This window comes from Ursus arctos, unplaced genomic scaffold (assembly GCF_023065955.2).
Source record: "Ursus arctos isolate Adak ecotype North America unplaced genomic scaffold, UrsArc2.0 scaffold_14, whole genome shotgun sequence".
NCBI classification, from domain to species: domain Eukaryota; kingdom Metazoa; phylum Chordata; class Mammalia; order Carnivora; family Ursidae; genus Ursus; species Ursus arctos.
In genome coordinates this window covers 11,850,551-11,868,772 of record NW_026622808.1, presented here as the reverse complement: position 1 = coordinate 11,868,772, position 18,222 = coordinate 11,850,551, and the positions used below count along the sequence as shown (strand labels likewise).

General features: G+C 42.7%; 1 protein-coding gene and 1 pseudogene across 1 annotated transcript in view; both read right to left on the bottom strand.

The window, feature by feature from the left end:
* UBE2G1 (ubiquitin conjugating enzyme E2 G1) overlaps positions 1-18,222 on the bottom strand; it is a 100,084-nt gene that overhangs the window by 56,065 nt on the left and 25,797 nt on the right. The gene's annotated exons all lie outside the window — the stretch shown is intronic.
* LOC125283740 (60S ribosomal protein L19-like) overlaps positions 1-18,222 on the bottom strand; it is a 29,135-nt pseudogene extending 10,913 nt beyond the window's left edge.

Below are 18,222 nucleotides of genomic sequence, written 5' to 3'. Positions count from 1 at the left end.
ATTAAAAAACAAAAACTGTGGCCAACCTCCAATCTATATTCCCATTCACAGTGCCAGTGTGAGCCCATGTGTTCATTTCCTCTCCTTCCTAATAATTAAATTTATCTAAACAAATTTTAAAATAACCATCTAACTAAAACTATTCTGTTGAAAGACAAGGCAGACGGCGCATGGTTCTTGAAGATGGAAAGTGGATGCGAGAAGGGGAACGGATCAGGCAGAGTGCAGGGAGCAGCCCAGGGTACTCCCGGAGGGGCTGCTGCCAGGGAGGGGAGGGAGGGCAGGAGGGCGGCAGGAAGGTGGTAGTTAATCTTCTGGGCAGAACCCCCTCCCCAGCCGCCCGCGCCCACTCCACAAGCGCCCAGGGCTGGTGAAGGAGGTCAATAGTGAGAAGTGGGACTGAAAACATCTGTCACAGCAAGAAGTCAACAATGTCTAAAGTTGGTAAACAAAAATAAACACTACTAGCGTTTTAGAAATGCAGAGCCCCACAAAATTTGCACCAAAAAGGTTTTTTTTTAAGTAGCTGCCTGCCTCTGGGGGGTGGGGCTCTTCATTATTAGGCCTTTGGTATACCTCATATTTAATTATTTTTTAAGCTAAGTGTGTGTATAATGTTGAAGTTTGTATCCTTCTTTGTGTTACCCTCTCTTCCTCTCTCCCTTAATACACACAGCCCTACCTATCAGAGGCCACATCACATTCAGCAGGCGTTTCCCAACCACAAGTCATGCGGTCATGAAACAGATCTGGGGGGACGCCAGCAGCACCTTTCCCTAACAGAACGAAACAATGAAACACAGATACTGTTGGTCAAGCTTTCATTTTGGTCATGAATGTCACTTACATGTGTGCGTGGGTGACACTTACGGTGTGTGTTCTCAACCCGGCAGCCAGCGGGATCTTTTAACACGGGTGAGTCTGGTCAGGCCGGCAAGGTGGTCGCGGCCACAGGGCCCTTCAGAACCTGCCAGCATGTCTCGCCAACCTTCCGCCTCCTTCGCTGGGCTTGGGCGAACTGCTCTCCCTCACCTAACTCAATTCCTTGGTGTCCGCCTAGTTTCAAGTACAACCCCACACACATATACACTCCCTATTTCAGCCCCCTTCCCTGTTTTATATCGCCCACAGCCCTCTACACCGTTCTCTTAACTCTGTGCCCCTCCCCCACCCCCTGCAAGAACGCAGCTCGAAAAGGGCATGGGTGTTTACTGATGGAGCCCAGCAATCCGATCCGTGCCACGCTACAGTCTTTGGCACGTAGCGGGTCTTCTCTAACTATCTGGCGAGTTAATGGAATAGTTAAAAATCTATAGATCTTAGGAAGATGCCACATTAAGGGCAACCAAGCACAGCTTAAGTGTGTGTTTACGTGTTATGTTTGGAACCCTTAAGATACGGATCATTTTAATTACAAAGATAAGCTATGACTTAAGACTCAAGTAAATTCAGGCTTTTCACAATACTGAATATGCTGCTGGCATACACCACGTGCCACACTGAAGGCATGTCTACGACAATAATTAAGATAACGTTGTCAACACGCACAGTAACATGAAGAAAGCTTGTGGGCTGGCCATCTTTAAAAACAAACGAACAGGGGCGCCTGGGTGGCACAGCGGTTAAGCGTCTGCCTTCGGCTCAGGGCGTGATCCCGGCGTTGTGGGATCGAGCCCCACATCAGGCTCCTCCGCTATGAGCCTGCTTCTTCCTCTCCCACTCCCCCTGCTTGTGTTCCCTCTCTCGCTGGCTGTCTCTATCTCTGTAGAATAAATAAATAAAATCTTAAAAAAAAAACGAACAAACAAAACCATGGGAGAACCTATTCCCTAAACAGCTAAGATACTTACAAGTACACAAGTCTTGTGTCTTTTTTTTAAGCCACAGCCAGAGTCTCATTCTTAGGGACCACAATTTTCACACATTCACCGTTTTACTGTGTCCTTCAACTTGGAAGGAAGGTTAAAGGGCACAGTGTTGATCACTTCCTTTCTTCAGAATAAAACCAGAGCAAGTCGGCAGAGGACAAGTTCACAGCCAGGTCTGTTCTGACCCACACGGATGAAGGCACCCTGTCAGTCATGATCTCAATGAGTTTTTTTCTAGTCTACAACTCACTAAGTGGGGGGAAAAAATCAACAGACTTAATGATTAATAGGAAAAAAGAGAAAAAAGGTCTGTGAACACTTCCCCCTCACCCACAAAGCACACACGGCAGAAACAGACTTCTACTGGGTACAAAGAAGCATCTTGAAGCCTACATGTGAATAATGGCGTTTCCATATTTCATGTCATTAATAAAAGCCCTCTAACAGCAGGACTTGATACAACAATCTACTAAAACACTTGTTTTGTGCCCTTGGAGAATAAATTTTGGTATTAGTTGCTTTGTAACTGGTTTTACCCATCTTCTCAAAAACAATGTGGTTTTACCTGTTTTTACCACAAGAAGTAATAAAGGCTTTTTTTTTTTTTTTTTTAAGAGGGAGATACAGGAGACAAACTGAAAGGGCTGCTCGCAGACATAAAGAAATATACCTGGACGGTGTGCTGAGGCCACCGCAGCATGAAAACCATCACATGAGGGAAGCAGCAGACCCGCGATTGAAGAAACAATGCTAGGAAACGAAAGATAATCTCAAGCAACTACAAAGAACACAACAGAAAAGGACAAAGGAAGCACTTAGAAAAATAATAAAACAGAAGACAGGACAGGGAGATGAACAAGCATAAAACTGGTGTTTCCCGAGGAAAGAAGTGTCAGAGCAAAAGCTCAGTGAAAGATGTGGAAGAAAGTATTTCGGATCACAGACGGAAATGGCTTACCGCGTAACAGGAAAACGTAACAGGGAATCTCACCCAGATGGCCGTATCCTGATGAAGGTACTGGACAAAGAACCCTACCTATACCCATGCAGAAGGAGGTCACCTACAAAGGGGAAAAATGTCAGGCTGGCCCTCCATTTCTCTGGAGTAACCCCAGATGCCAGAGGCCAAAAGAATAATGTTTATTATTAAGGGAAGGTAATGTAGCTCAAAAATTCTATAGTCAGCCAAAATATCATTTCACTTGTGAAAGCCACTGACAGACATTTCTAAACACACAAGCACTCCTCAAACAAAAATCTATTTGATAAACACAAAAGTTAATCTATTAAAGCTACAGCTTTGTAATAACCACAGAACTATACACAAACCACCTTATCTCAGCTATACTGAGATGCATTTTTTTCACTTTTTAGTGTCTCCGAAAGCAGCACGTGTATCACCATCAATAGCACGTCCCAGTTTCTTCGGCAGCACTTAACCACCATCGTGGTTATCGAGTAACGAGGCACCTTACCATCAAGGGTACCTCAGACCTAGTGAAACAGGATACAGAACTTACAAAAGGAGATGGGGGACAGCAAATAAAATAAACAATGTACTTTAAAGAGGAAAAAGAGGGGTGCCTGGGTGATTCAGTCGGGTAAGTATCTTCCTTCAGCTCAGGTCATGATCCCAGGGTCCTGGGATCGAGTCCGGGGACCGAGCCCGGGCTCCATGCTCAGCAGGGAGTCTGCTTCAGATTCTCTCTCTCCCTCTGCCCGTGCCCCTACCCAAGCGTGCACACGCTCTCACTCTCTAAGATAAAGAACTCTTTTAAAAAGTAAGTAAAATGTTTTCATTTAAAAATATTAAATAGGAAAAAAAAACAAGCAAAAAGGCAATGAAGAAAACAGTATTACAGAAGCAAAACCAAACATACAGCATTAATGTCAATGAATACAAAGCATCTCACGTGGGTCCACAAAGACTAACTTTCATCTAATAGTAGGGGATCGCCAGGAGACAAACATAAAAAACTACACTCTGGGAGGTTAGAAATGAAGGTAAGACAAAAGTAGACCATACAAATATCAACATGCTCCTAAAACCAGTTCAATTCAAAGGAAAGAACATGAAAGGTGGCAGAAAAGGGTCGCTTTTTACAATGATAAAGTCTATAAGGAAGATATGTTTATCAAACAATATACAACAAAACCTTCAGAGTATATATTTAGAGCCAAAACTTCAAATACAAGGAAACTGGGTAAACATAAAGGCGATCACTATCTCAGTCCTGAAAGACCGAAAGACAAAAATAATAAAATGGCTGAACACATGACAGGATGAGAGCAGATCCCACTGATTTAGGCCACGACACCTCAAAATTTAGCAATCAAACCACTCCACTTGGTGAAGGAGACCTCACCATTTATGAGCTCTCTCCCTCAGTGACTCCATTCAAAGACGGAATCCAGGGGCGCGGGGCTGGCTCAGTCGGGAGAGCCCGTGACCCTTGATCTCATAAGATGGTGAGTTCAAGCCCCACACTGGGCACAGAGCTTATTAAAAAAAAAAAGATGGAAATTAAAATTAATACAGATAACCTAGTAAGTAATAATTATAAAAACTACCTAGATAAAAGCTTTTGGTACACAAATAAAGCTATTCCCAGAAGAAGATGCAAGCCTAAATATTATCGACTTAGTCAAGAATTAAAATTAAATGTATTAAGCTAAATAAAAATCAGAATAAAGGCATTAAAGAAACATAAAGTCACTCAGGAAACAGAAGAAAAATAGATAAACCGATTAGCAGGACTAAAAAACAATTATGTGAACTTAGGGCGGATAAAGGAGGAGTAAGATGAAACAGAGGAAACCAAAGTAAGTATGACGTAAGTTTCCAGTAGGGGCACCTGGGTGGCTCAGTGGGTTAAGCGTCTGCCTTCAGCTCATGATCCCGGGGTCCTGGGATGGAGTCCCGCGTCGGGCTCCCTGCTCAGCGGGGAGTCTGCTTCTCCCTCTGCCTGCAGCTCCCCTTGCTGCTCCCCCTACTCGTGCACGCACAGTCTTCCTCTGTCAAATAAATAAATTAAAAAAGAAGAAGAAGAAGACGAGGTCTCCAGTACATGTGAAGCTACTAAGTGTTGTGACGCAGATGAAGCAGGCGATTTTCAAGGAAAAGGCAGAGTGTCCTCTAGTCCCACTTGGTTCTACCAGACACCTACCTCGATGACCTCCACAAGGTTGAGAGCAATGTGGGCAGTTACCTCCCCGACCACTCCAGACACCAGTCCCAGACATTTTCACAGTAAATTCAACTTTAACTGAATCAAGTTATTAAACTTTATTAAACCATATCCCAAAAAAGTTTCCCATTTCATGAAGCCAACTGTGCACGAACAGCAGAGAGAATACCCTTGACAAAAATCTGAAGTAACAGCAAACACTACCATTTAGCATTTACTATATTCTAGACACCCGTCTAGATAAGCAATATATATAACACCAACTCACTTTGTCTCCAAACAATCCGACAAGCTGGAGGGTCAAAACACTGAACAGCAGGTAGAGAAGACTGACAGACAACCTGTCCGTCGGGAGGAGGCCAGAGCTCGGCTCTGCTGGAGCACAGTCCTCCAGGCCCTCTTTCCTGCACCACGCATGACCCCTTGACTGGCGACAGCACGAGGGAGAAGGGTACAGCCAACAAAGGGAGCAAGTACATCGCAACGGCAGCGCTCGCGCCCACAGACTGGCTGCCATTCCCCGCCTACGAGCTGCAGACTCCTCCTTCACTTCACAGCTGAGGAGACTGACAACCCGAGAGAACTTCGGTGACAGAGAGGCTGGTGTGGAACCCGCATGATGAGGCCTCGGACACTGGGCACTTAACCTCTTACTAAAATAAAACATTAGTCAATACAACCCGACAATAAATTTTAAAAGTGTCAATCTTCCACAAATTCAAGGAAGGCTCCATCTTTTTAGCAGATATCACATCAAGGTCCAAGGAGAAAAGGCATTCATTTTCACTGTTGCTGAAATTCTTTCATAACATGTAGTATACATGATCTATTTTATGATGTTAAATGGAAGAGAATCCCAATAAAATAGAGATACGTATAGTACCAGTATCTTTAAGAAAGACCTACCACATAATATACGTTAGGCTGCAAAGATGCATATATTCCTTAAGGATTATGTATACACGCCTAACACGTCATGCCAAGAAGGTGAAAATCACATTTCCCATTAAAGTCAGGTAACAAGACAAGACAAGGTCGCCTGCCATGACAACTACCACGGAAAACAAGAAATGAAGACAAATAATAAAATGGACGCTCCTTGAGGAAAGAAAAATAAAACAAAAGTGTATGACACGGTTAATATACTCTTAATAAAAAACAATATAAATATTTAACTGTTTTAGAACAACTGGACAATGGACACAGGTTAAAAATATAAAGAGATCTGAATATGATTCCTGTACAGTTAGGAAAACTGCCCAAACCAAATAAAAACTATTAACAAAGTGGTCACTTAAAAAATTAAACGAATTAAGAGGTTTCTTATAAACATAAATACTAATTAATCAAAAAATACACTGAAAAATGACCTGTCCCCAGGAGCAACTGAAGTCTGATGGAATAAGAACATGCTTTAAAAATAAATAAATAAAATGCCCACTAAAGACATGAATATGTAGGAACTCAGATTTTGTTCTTGGAAAGATAACTCAGTATCACAAAGATGTCAAATCTCCCTAATTAATCTATAAATTCAATGTCACTCACTCCATCAAAACCGTGGGTTTGGGGGAAGAGGGAGGGCGTGGCGGTGGATGGAATTTACCAAGGTGATTCCGGTGAGTACGATCCTTGAGCAAACGGACGCCAGTACTCCCTCCTTAACATCTGAAGACCAGTATTAACATTTGCTCTTTAAACAGTGTTCACTATTTTTAACAGTTTTTAAATTTGTAAAAATAATCTCAATGCAAAAAGGGTTAATGTCAACAAAATTTAAACTTATTAAAATAAATGTTAAACATATAGTCCAACATTAACTGATAAGCTATTCAAGAATAAAACACTGCACTAAAAATCTACTTACTTAAACCACACACGCACAAATATTTGAAGTCTGATCTAAAAAAAAGTATAGCTATTACACCATTTGAATTTTTAAGTATTTGGGGGCAAACTTTTCTAGCCGCGGAAAAAGTGTGTTCTAACTACTACTCTAAGTACATCTTCAGTAAGACTGAGAGGTGCAGTTTTTGCGTCAGAATGGAACTGTTCAAGTAAGCGTCAGATGGCGTCTCCCCTGCTGAATGAAACCCCCCACGGCTCCCCACCCGAGTCCCAGCCCAAGTCACCAGGGCCCACAATGTCCAAGAGAACCTCGCACACACCTTCCTCTTCAGCTGTCTGACCTCATCTCCCATTCCTCTCCTGCTTAACCTTCCCACACTAACCAACAAATCTAACCTTATTAACAGAAGTTCCAGAAAGAGGTAACACAGGAAATAGAAAAGGGGACACACACACACACACAATTTTGTGAGAATTGCAAGACCTAAGTTTATAGCAGTGCCTTCAAAGTGCCCAAGACATTTAATGCAAAAGCTCATACTAAGACACATTAAAAAAAAAAAATTTTTTTTTCAGAACACCAAATCCTAAAAGCTTACAGACAGAAAAAGGTGACTTTTCTTTTTAATCAAAACTTCAAAAATGAACTACCCAAGTGATAAGGGACAAAGGCACCTGTATGAAAATTTGGTATATAATGAATGACAGCATTTCAAATCAGGAGAGGGAAAAAATGAATTAGTCAAAAATGGTGTAAGATAACTCGTTCATCATATGAAAAAAGTCAATCTCCACCTAAATCCTTACAACAAAAAAGTCCAAATACAAAAAATTTAAATGTACAAAACAAGACCAAAAAGTACAAACAAATATATGGGAGGATGGGGTGGGAACATTTTTATGATCTTGCTTTAGGAAAAGTCTTAAATCTTAAAAAGAAAACTGAGAAGCCACAAATGAAAAGAACAAACCTTGATGACACAAAAACTCTGAATTTCTGGGGCGCCTGGGTGGCACAGCGGTTAAGCGTCTGCCTTCGGCTTAGGGCGTGATCCTGGCGTTATGGGATCGAGCCCCACATCAGGCTCCTCTGCTATGAGCCTGTTTCTTCCTCTCCCACTCCCCCTGCTTGTGTTCCCTCTCTCGCTGGCTGTCTCGATCTTTGTCAAACAAATAAAAAAAATCTTAAAAAAAAAAAAAAACAACTCTGAATTTCTGAAAGGTTTAAAAAGGGGGGAAGAACCCATAAGACAAACTGAGGAAGAAACACACACAACAGAGCTAATCCCTGAACAGGTAAAGAGCACTAACAAATCAGTGAGAGATTAAACCCAACATCTGCACAGAGGAGTAAATACAAATGTCCAATAAACGGATGTTAACTTTTTCTAAAGATACAAAGAAATCACTTATATCTTAAGATTGGGAAGTGATTCTCAATTTTAACCAGAACTGGCAAAGACATGGGCCAACAAGTAGTAGATGGAAACGCCAACTGGTACATTTTTATATACAGCAAGCTGGCATTATTGGACTTTACTTTTTACCCTTTTGTTTACATTCCATGTTTAGAAAAACTGACACAACTGAGAAAATTGCCACTTAACTTTGCCTAATGCACCACACCTTCAAAGTTTTCAAAAAACTTCTCATCAATTATATTCACACAATATTCACAAATACTTTTATTCACTCTTCCTAAAAAATATGTGCTCCTTTTTTACAGTTTCCTATTTGTTGTACTCTCTGGTAGATTTCTTCAGTTTTATCTTCCAAGAACGCCTTTCCTTTTTCATAGAGTTCTGTTCCTGTTGACAAACCGAATATTCAACAGCACCTTCATTTTTTTTCTTTTTTAAATGTTTTCTTCTCCTTGTCTGAGTTGCACTTCCTCCTAATTGTTTTCCATTTCTGTGGGTTTCTTTTGTGCAAGGACGCTTTTCCTCATGGGATACAACGTGACTGTCCGGAAGAGTGGGGGGACTAATGGGGAGCGAGCGCTGGACACCGCCAGGGAGGCCTGAGGAGTGGCAGGGTCCTCGCCACTAAATGGTACAGCTCGTGGTGGGGGGGAAAGAGTACCTCAGCGTAGCTTTAACACTGCCTCCGTGAGTGCAATCTTCCATAAATAGACTTCCTGCCCTTGTCTGGTTTTCTACTGGGTCCTTGCGCTCATTTATCTGTAAGAAATTTACTTTAAGAACTGTTATTTTAAGAAAATTTGACTTTGCCTTTGTTGCGATTTTTAATAAAATTCACTTTAACTGTAAAAACTAAGAACATAGTACATTGTTTTGCTGTGCTTATAGCTTTTTTTCATTTTTATGTTCCTATGCTTTTCGAGCATATTCCCTTTCACCATCACAGAAACTGATGATTTCTTTATGTGGTTGCTAACTCTACCAGAGCTTACTTGGGCTTCACACCCCCTTACCCTTTACTCTTTCCCACCCACCTGCCCACAAACTTCCAAACGATTCACTGGGGGAAACCCATGCATGGGGGCAAGGGGGCATGCTCTGAAAAATTTATTTGGATTTCACTTTCACCTGAACGATATATACCACATGCAGAGACTACTCTTTCCTACCAACAATGATGCGGGTACCTGAAACACCCATTTCCAAAGGCATCCCACGCCATCACTTCCTCCATGAAGCCTTCTCACTAAAGGTAGTCAGTCTCCCCCTCTGACGAAAACCCACAGCATCACAACGCTTACCTTCCTTGCGGAATGTTACTCCCCTAGCTGATAAACAGACTGTAGGATCTAGGTTTAAACATCTATTTTGTATCTCAGAATGCTGTTTTCAAACAGTGAACACTCAGTTATCAATGAGGGGTGCCAGAAAACATAATTATATGAAAATAACTTAGGTCCAAAGGCATTTCAAACAGTAAATTTTAAATTCCTTTCAATTACCAACCTTGAATTCAAATCAAGTCCTCTTTAACCGTCCTCTCTCCAGTTTCCAGCGCTCCCAGCTCATTTAAAAGCCCCTAAAGGGTTCTGACCTTCCTGGGTCTTGTCGTACCAAACCCGCCTGCTCCAGTCCTATTACTTCTTACCCAACAACCCAGTCAGACCCTGGGATTCAAGATCTTATCCTCCATCAGAGAAACACTGTCTCTCGACAGAAGTTCTGTGGGTATCTCCCTTTTCACCCTTACATCCCCATGTCGCCCTAAAACGACACCGACGTACTTACAGATTTTAAGTATTGTCTCATTTTCAAGATAGGAGTATTACCTAAAGCCAGTATGGGTCTAAGCAGGTTCCCCAAGTATCCCCAGGTCCCACTCTCCCAGCTTCCCAACTGGCCCCAAGGCTGCAAATAAAATTTACATGAATACATGTGGATTTCTCTGCTACTTCTATCCTAACTGAAGTATAAAAAGAACTCTGTTTTCTACTACACAATGTTACAGTTTTGTTAAAGGAACTTTCACTCATTTATTAAAAAAAAAAAAAAAAACACCTTCAAAACCATCAACATAAAACGACAATGTCTGTGATTCGAGGCACGGAAATCCTGTTTTTCGGGATGTGCTCAAGTTGATGCGCTGTGTGAGCAGCATCTCCCGTGGCATCTCTGCAGGAAACCATGGCGTAACCAGAAATTACAGCCTGACCCACACGGCTCCGGTGAAAAGGCAGTGTTTCCACAGTGCCACACAGAGACTGGAGGACACTGGTTATGTAAGTAACTGTAACTGTATAAACACACACTACCATCTCAACAGTCTCATATACAAATCACTTACAGTTACGTCTACAAGTGATGATGACCGTGGTCAACACTGAGCGCTCAGTCTGTTCTGATCCCTTTATACGTATTAACCTGTTCAATCTTCACAAAAACCCTAGGAGGTAAGTACTGAAATTTACGACACTCTACAGAGCGCCACCTGCTCCCTGAACTTCTGCCCATACACTTTATTAGCCCACCTTCTCTGTGGTATTTTGGATGAGCCGCCCATGCTCCCAGCTCAGGCTTCCAAACAGGGCTGTAATTCGATCCTATCTCATTTCCCCCACTCAGAGACACTGCTCCAGAAATTCCTACCTTCCCCTCTGTCATCAATGCTCCCCTGCCTACTGAATTCAATCCCATCAACAAACACGCTATCATTTCTCCAGCCTTCACAAAGAGAAATATGACGCCCAAGCACATTCCAGTTAGTGTCCCAGTTTTCTGCTCCCGTTTTACAGCCCAACTTTGGAGTGGGGTATTTTAAGAGGACTCCTCTGTATCCATGCCTCCAACTGCTCCCTCCCATTCTCTCAAGCTCTCACTGACCTGGCATTTGCCCCCAACCATACCCCCTGAAACCGTCTTTCTCAGTCACCATTCCCCTCTAGTGATCCTCTATCAGTCCTTATCTTACCTGACCTCTTGTTTGACACAGGTCATCTCCTCCCTCCTTGAAACTTTTTTGGCTGGCTTACAGGCTACCATATTCTGGTTTTCCACTTACCTCTCCAACCACTCCTCCTCATAACTGCCCCCCTCACTAGTTTCTGCTAATTTCTCTGACTGCTTAACGGTGGTGTGCCCCAAAACTTACTCCGTAACTCTCTTCTCTCTGATTCCATCCAGCCGCACGGTTTACATACAATCTACATACAACTTCCCAATTACATCTCTGAGCCAAACCTTTCACTGAACTTTTTTTTTTTTTTTTTAAGATTTTAGTTATTTATCTGACAGAGAGAGACAGCCAGCGAGAGAGGGAACACAAGCAGGGGGAGTGGGAGAGGAAGAAACTGGCTCATAGCGGAGGAGCCTGATGTGGGGCTCGATCCCATAACGCCAGGATCACGCCCTGAGCTGAAGGCAGATGCTTAATGACTGAGCCACCCAGGCGCCCCTCTTCACTGAACTCCTGATCATGTACGATAAGCTGCCTACATGACTCCTCTGCATCCACGTCTAACAGGCAAACTGAGCTCCTGGTAATGTCCTGGTCCTGCCGTCTTTCCACCTCACTGCCATGTCCAATCCTTTCAGCTGCTCAGACCAACAACAAGGCCTCCTGAAACATTCTCGCTCACGCATGTACCACTCCAAAAAACATCTGATCCACCAGTAAATCCTGACAGCTCTGTTCAGAAAATAGAAAAAGAATTCAGCCATTTATCCTCTCCATTGCCACCATCCTGGTCCAAGCCATTATGGCATCCGTCTGACCTACTACTGAAGCCTCACACCCAGTCTACATACCCACTTCTGCCCCCGTCACCCTGCAGTCCATATTCTCACATCGCAATCCAAGACTGATCCTGTTCAAACAGGAGTCAGATCATGTCACTCTTTCTTTTTTTTCTTTTTTTCTTTTTAGATTTGAGAGCGTGCGAGCATGTGCAAGAGCAGGAGCAGAGGGAAAGAGAATCTCAAAGCAGACTCCCTGCTGAGCGCGGAGCCCTGATGTGGGGCTCCGATCCGAGGACTCTGAGATCAGGACCTGAGCAGAAAGAGTTGGATGCTTAACCGACTGCACCACCCAGGAACCCCAGATCATGTCACTCTCAATGCGGAAGCATTTCTAATGGCTTGTCTCACGTCAGCGTAAGAACAAAGTCCTTACCTATGAAGACTATCCCGCCACTCCCACCGTGCTCCTGTCAGACTGTCCTCCCACCTCAGAGCGCAGCCCTTAGTCCAGAGGCCTGGAGAGCACCGACCGCAACTGTTCATTCTCCCTGGGCCTTATTTTCTCTCTGGGGCACTTTATCACAATCTAACACACCACATTTTTAACTTAATCATCTAGTTTATTATCTGTCTTCCCACACTAAATGTAAACGCTGTGCCGGCAGGACTCTTATGTTCTGCTATTTTAAGTATTACTCTTAGAGAAAAAGGTACCCAAATATTTGTTAAATGGCCACAGAATTAAATCTGATACGACTGCATTTTAATTGTTATATAAGATAATTTTTACATGATCCTATGGCGTAAAAGCTATGAAATTTTCAAGGAAGGTCAAGCCCTCTTTTCCTGTATAAGGGTAAGAGATTTCACTATACTCCAGGAAGGGGGGAAAAATATATTACTCGTAAATTTCTCCTCAGTTGCAGCAGATAAAACTCTGGAGACTAAAGCTCCAGGGACATCTCTGGAAAAAAGTAGCAAAGACTTTTGGCCAAAAGAAAAAACTGAGGCAAACAAACATGCTGGTACCCCCGCTGGTTTCTAAAACAACGCTAAACCCTCCGTATCCTGAAGACAGAGCCAAGGTTACCCTCAACATTAAAGCACGTTCCCATGAGGAATAAGCAGCAGGACACGAAAACAACCGAGAGCGGCCAGTTACTGCTGTTACCATTCAGCACACAACTTAACAGTTTGTACCTCAAAGAACTGACAACCAGGACACCCAGTCAAAAACACGAAAAAAGGTTCTTGACGTAGCTCGCCTAGTACTCAGGAAAATGCCTAAGTAAAAGGAATGGGTCTCAGAAGTAATTTTAATCCTAATATCAAAAAAAGGCCTTAGCCCAACCAGGAGAGAGACCCATGAATAAACTAGGAAGTTGACAAAATAAAAAACTCTTAACTACAGAGAACACAAATATCCTGAAACATAAATTTCTTTCAAACCTCATTTTTATCTTAAATGATAGGGCAAGTTTTCATTTTAACTGTGCAACATATCCATGTTTAATTCAATACTCATGGTTTTTCTTGAATCTTCTCGTAAGCCTATAGTTCAGGAATATTTACACCATATTTTTTTCCTATAGTTTTTGGTACACCCTAGTAAAATGTATACCATTAGACAAGCAGGAATTGATGATAAATTAAAAATAACCCTACATTTGAAAAAATAAGGCATGAATTCAAGTTTCACAGATAATTCAAATTATAAATACCATCACCAAAAAGTTCTACTCATCTTAGTCTGAGTAAATAGCTCAAGAAAAAAATTTAACAACTGAGAAAACAAATTTTCCTCACACATAACTGAATTTTATGCAATTCAGATAGGATCAAAACATCAACATATGACTTTTAAAACTCAGCAATTTTTTCAGCTGAAAAGTAGAACAGTAAAATGATGTACCATGTCCCACCATGCAGGTCGACCATCAGCACGTGGCCCACCTCGTCTACCTACATCCCCAACCCTACCTCCTCAACCTAGATGTCCAAGTAAATTCCAGCTGTCATACTTTATTTGGGGGGGATAAAGATTTGTTTTATTGAATAACTGATCGCAGTAATCGCTGAGGCCACTGCGTACAGACAGAAGAAAGGGGGGTTCTAGCTCTTGGTGCCTCCTCTTGGACAAAGTCTTCATGATCTCCTCCCTCTTGGCCGGGAGCGGCTCCTTGCAGCCTCACGTGCACCCTTGGTCTTACGCCTGCAGGCCCCAGCCTGGTTAGCCAGAGGCTCCTTGCAGCCTCGTCCGCCCTGAGCGTGTGGATGTGTCCCACGGAAATCTGCTTGTTTGGAGCACATTACCCTTCACTTCCAGGTATGGGCCTGTCTTCTCAGATTCACAGTATCTTCTCAGCAGCCGGCACAGAGCCCTGGTCCTCCTCATCCAGGCCACCTTCTCGGGCATTTGAGCACTCCAGGACCATTTCGCTTATCAATGCCCAAAGTGGTTTCTGGCATGGAGCCGAAAATGCGGTCACGGGCTTCTGGATGATCAGCTCATCGCTGATCAGTTTCTGGATCTACCAGCACGAGCTGGCACTGGTGGTTGCACTGGCATCATGGGGTCCAACCCGACCTTCTTTTTGCCACAGCGCAGGGCACTGGAGGGAAGCCTCTTCTGAACCCTGAGCACTCTCATGGCTGCAGCCGCAGAGCAAAAGGGACGCCAGATGTCATACTTCCATCTACCAGTGTTTCCACCTAAGTTCTAAAACATAGCCACACTGTTATCATACCCTAAGAGATTCACCATTTGTTAGCACCACCTATCTAGCGCTCAAATTTCCCTTTTGCTCCTTAAGACTAATTAACAGTTAGCTGATTAGAACCAGGACCCATCCTAACAAGATCCCCACATAAGCATGTCTCTTTAATTTATAGGTTCCCTGAGCTGTTTTCTTTTCTTGTCACTTATTGGTTGAAACCAAGACACCTGTCCTATAGAATTTACTTCTGGATTTTACAAGTACATCCTCTCACGGGGTCTTTGAACAAGTTCTTCTGGACCTTATATTGGCAGATGTAAAAGCTTGATCAGATTCAGAATCAGGTTTGTTTTCTTTTTAAAGATCGTATTTATTTATTTGACAGAGAGGCCAGCAAGAGAGGGAACACAGGAGCAGAGGGAGAGGGAGAAGCAGGCTCCCCGCTGAGCAGGGAACCCGATGCGGGGCTCGATCCCAGGACCCTGGGATCATGACCTGAGCCAAAGGCAGACGCTGTATGGCTGAACCACCCAGGCACCCCCAGAATCAGGTTTCTTACAAGAAAAGTTCACGGGGGTGCCACTGCATCACACCAGGAAGCACGTCTCAGCTGGTCCCTCTACTGATGACCTGCAGGTGCAAGAGCCACCACTCCGCCACCTACCAGCTTCTGCACTCAGTAACGATCACCGCCTTTATTTCATTAGGCTGTGAAATGGAGATATTCTAATTCTTTCCTTTCTTTATTAGCTGGGATACTATTATACACAAAAACTTCTCTTTATCGACTACTGGGTTACCCAGGAAAGTCCTGAAAGATGAATACTTGATTCTTTACTCTTACCCTAGAGGGTGTTGGTTCCACATCTTCCAAGGTGACTGTTAAGGTGTTTTGCTATTACGGCTGTTGCTGTTGTCATTGGCTTTAGTATTATGAAGTCATGGATTTTAACACACTGTGTTTTAATCCATAATTAGTACTCATTTTATCCACCCAAACTGTCCCACGGAGCAATCTGTCCAATGGGAACCCTGCCCAGTGATAAAGTTGCCTGCCCATCGACCTTTGATAGCTTTCTTGCTTTCCGGTATGTAAGACAGGATGTTCCGAACACTTCCAATCCCAGACAAATCAGCCATTTCTCTGTGGAGCCCTGGCTCCATGTAGTGAATATGTTCCAGTAATAAATATGTTATCACACCCTGTGGGCCCTTCTCCTGAAATCTCCTGTCCTTTCTCTCTGACATAAATACCAACTGCCTATCCAACAAACAAAGTCCCGTGCGGCTCTCTGCCCGGAAAAAAGGGGGGAGTGGGGAGCAGGCAAAACTCAGGGGAAAAAATGACATAACTTTAAAAGAACGACTAAAGGGCTGAGCACACCAATGTCAAAGAGCAAACTGAATACACAGACAAACCAGAATTTAAGAAGTAAAAGTGGTAAGAGTTCAAGTGTGGGAAAATGCCAAGTAAGTATTCTACCTGCCTTTAGAAATGTCCTCCGGTTCAAACAAGCTTTGCTTTACTATAGGCATTCATGTGCCCGAGAAATAAAAGATCAAGCTTCACCTTGGAAACAAAATTATCTGAAAATTTTAAATCAGTTTTGCAAAGTAAATGGACTCAAAATTAAGTCCGATACGACGTCCTATTGGGCCAGACACCCAGAAGGAACCAGTGGAATGAGAGCACCAGACGGCCAGAGATGCAAGAAAGCCCCAGTCTCCGAACAAGCAACTTCAGGCTCATCACTGAGGGGGAGAAGGTGTCATTAGGTCTTCTCTGCAATGTCCCGCAAAGGGAATCTAACAAATAATCAAACAGTTCAACCCCAGCCTCACGCAGATTCTGCTTCCCTGGAAAGAATAAATGTTGCTCACTTTGAATTTTAAACAGGGTTGTTTTACTTTCATTTCATAATGAAGATGTGGTTTGATCTACAAGACTTTTTAAAATTCAACAGTCCTGGCTTATTTCCAACAATCCGTAAATATTTCATACATATTGGTTTCAGTGATCCCTTAAAAAAAAGTTAAAAAATTAAACATATAGAATATAGAGCTTCAACAACACCAGAAAAAAAATCACTTCTAGCAATTACAGCAGAAAACCAACGACTGCATTTAATCTAGAATTATCTTTAGTCATAGTACCAAGAGATATCTGGTAAAGAACCGCTGTTACTGAAAACACCACACTCAATAAATGTTTACCAACTTACTAAGAACTGTTTACTCCCCTAATAGTCACCTATTACCCAATTCTCATCCTACAAGAGATCTCTTGTTGATCTGCAGAGCATGAAATCAGAGACCACTTCAGTATGCAGGAGCCACGAGTAAAAATAGAACAGACTCCAGAGACTCAAATTGAGACAGGGAGGAAAAACACAGCAAACCATATTTAAGAAAACAACCTAGGGTACCATTCAAAAATTTTAAAAAGGATGGTATTTCACATAATTTGAATACAAAGTATTAAATAATTCAAGACTGCACTTTTCAAACTAGTTTTACATTAGGACTGCTAACAGGATAGTAAAGTCTGCTCTTCACGTTTCAACAATATAGTACTCAGAATTGCTATGCAACTTACAATTTATCCTCTTTATAAAAATGACTATACTTCCCTTGAAATACAAGTATCACCTACTGCCATTAATGTGAAGACGAATGTTAATTCTCATCTTAAGGTACATTTTCTACCTACTGAAAGAAGGCTTTACAGGTGATCACTCTTTATACTAACCCAGTGAACATCCAATATTAATGATAGTTAACAGTAAGTACAAACATCATACCCAGACCTAAACTAAAATAATCCTAAATATACCGACTGGATAGTCAAACAGTTTTCATGGTTCCTCACAGTACATAAGACACTGCATCTCATCTACACAGCTTATGCTTTCAAAAGGAGTCAAGAAAGGAGGAATCAACAGGGAAAAGGAATAAAGATGCCTGAAGAAAGGGACTCATGAGGAAGCAAACAAAACTGCAGAAATTCAAGAATAAAGACTGCCTAGGGGCGCCTGGGTGGCCGTTTCAGCTCAGGTCGTGACCTGAGGTGATCTTAGCTCAGGTCGTGATCCCAGGGTCCAGGCATGGAGCCCCGCATGGGCTCCTTGCTCAGCGGGAAGCCTGTTTCTCCCTCTCCCACTCCCCCTGCTGGTGTTCCCTCTCTTGCTGTCTCTCTCTGTCAAATAGATAAATAAAATCTTAAAAAAAAAAAAAAAAAAGATTCTCTCTCTCCTGGGGCACCTGGGTGGTTCAGTGGGTTAAGCGTCTGCCTTCGGCTCAGGTCATGATCTCAGGGTCCTGGGACCGAGTCCCACATCAGGCTCTTTGCTCAGCACAGGGCCTGCTTCTACCTCTACCCCTCCTCCCGCTCATGTGCACATTCATGCTCTGTCTCTGACAAATAAATTTTTAAAAATCTTAAAAA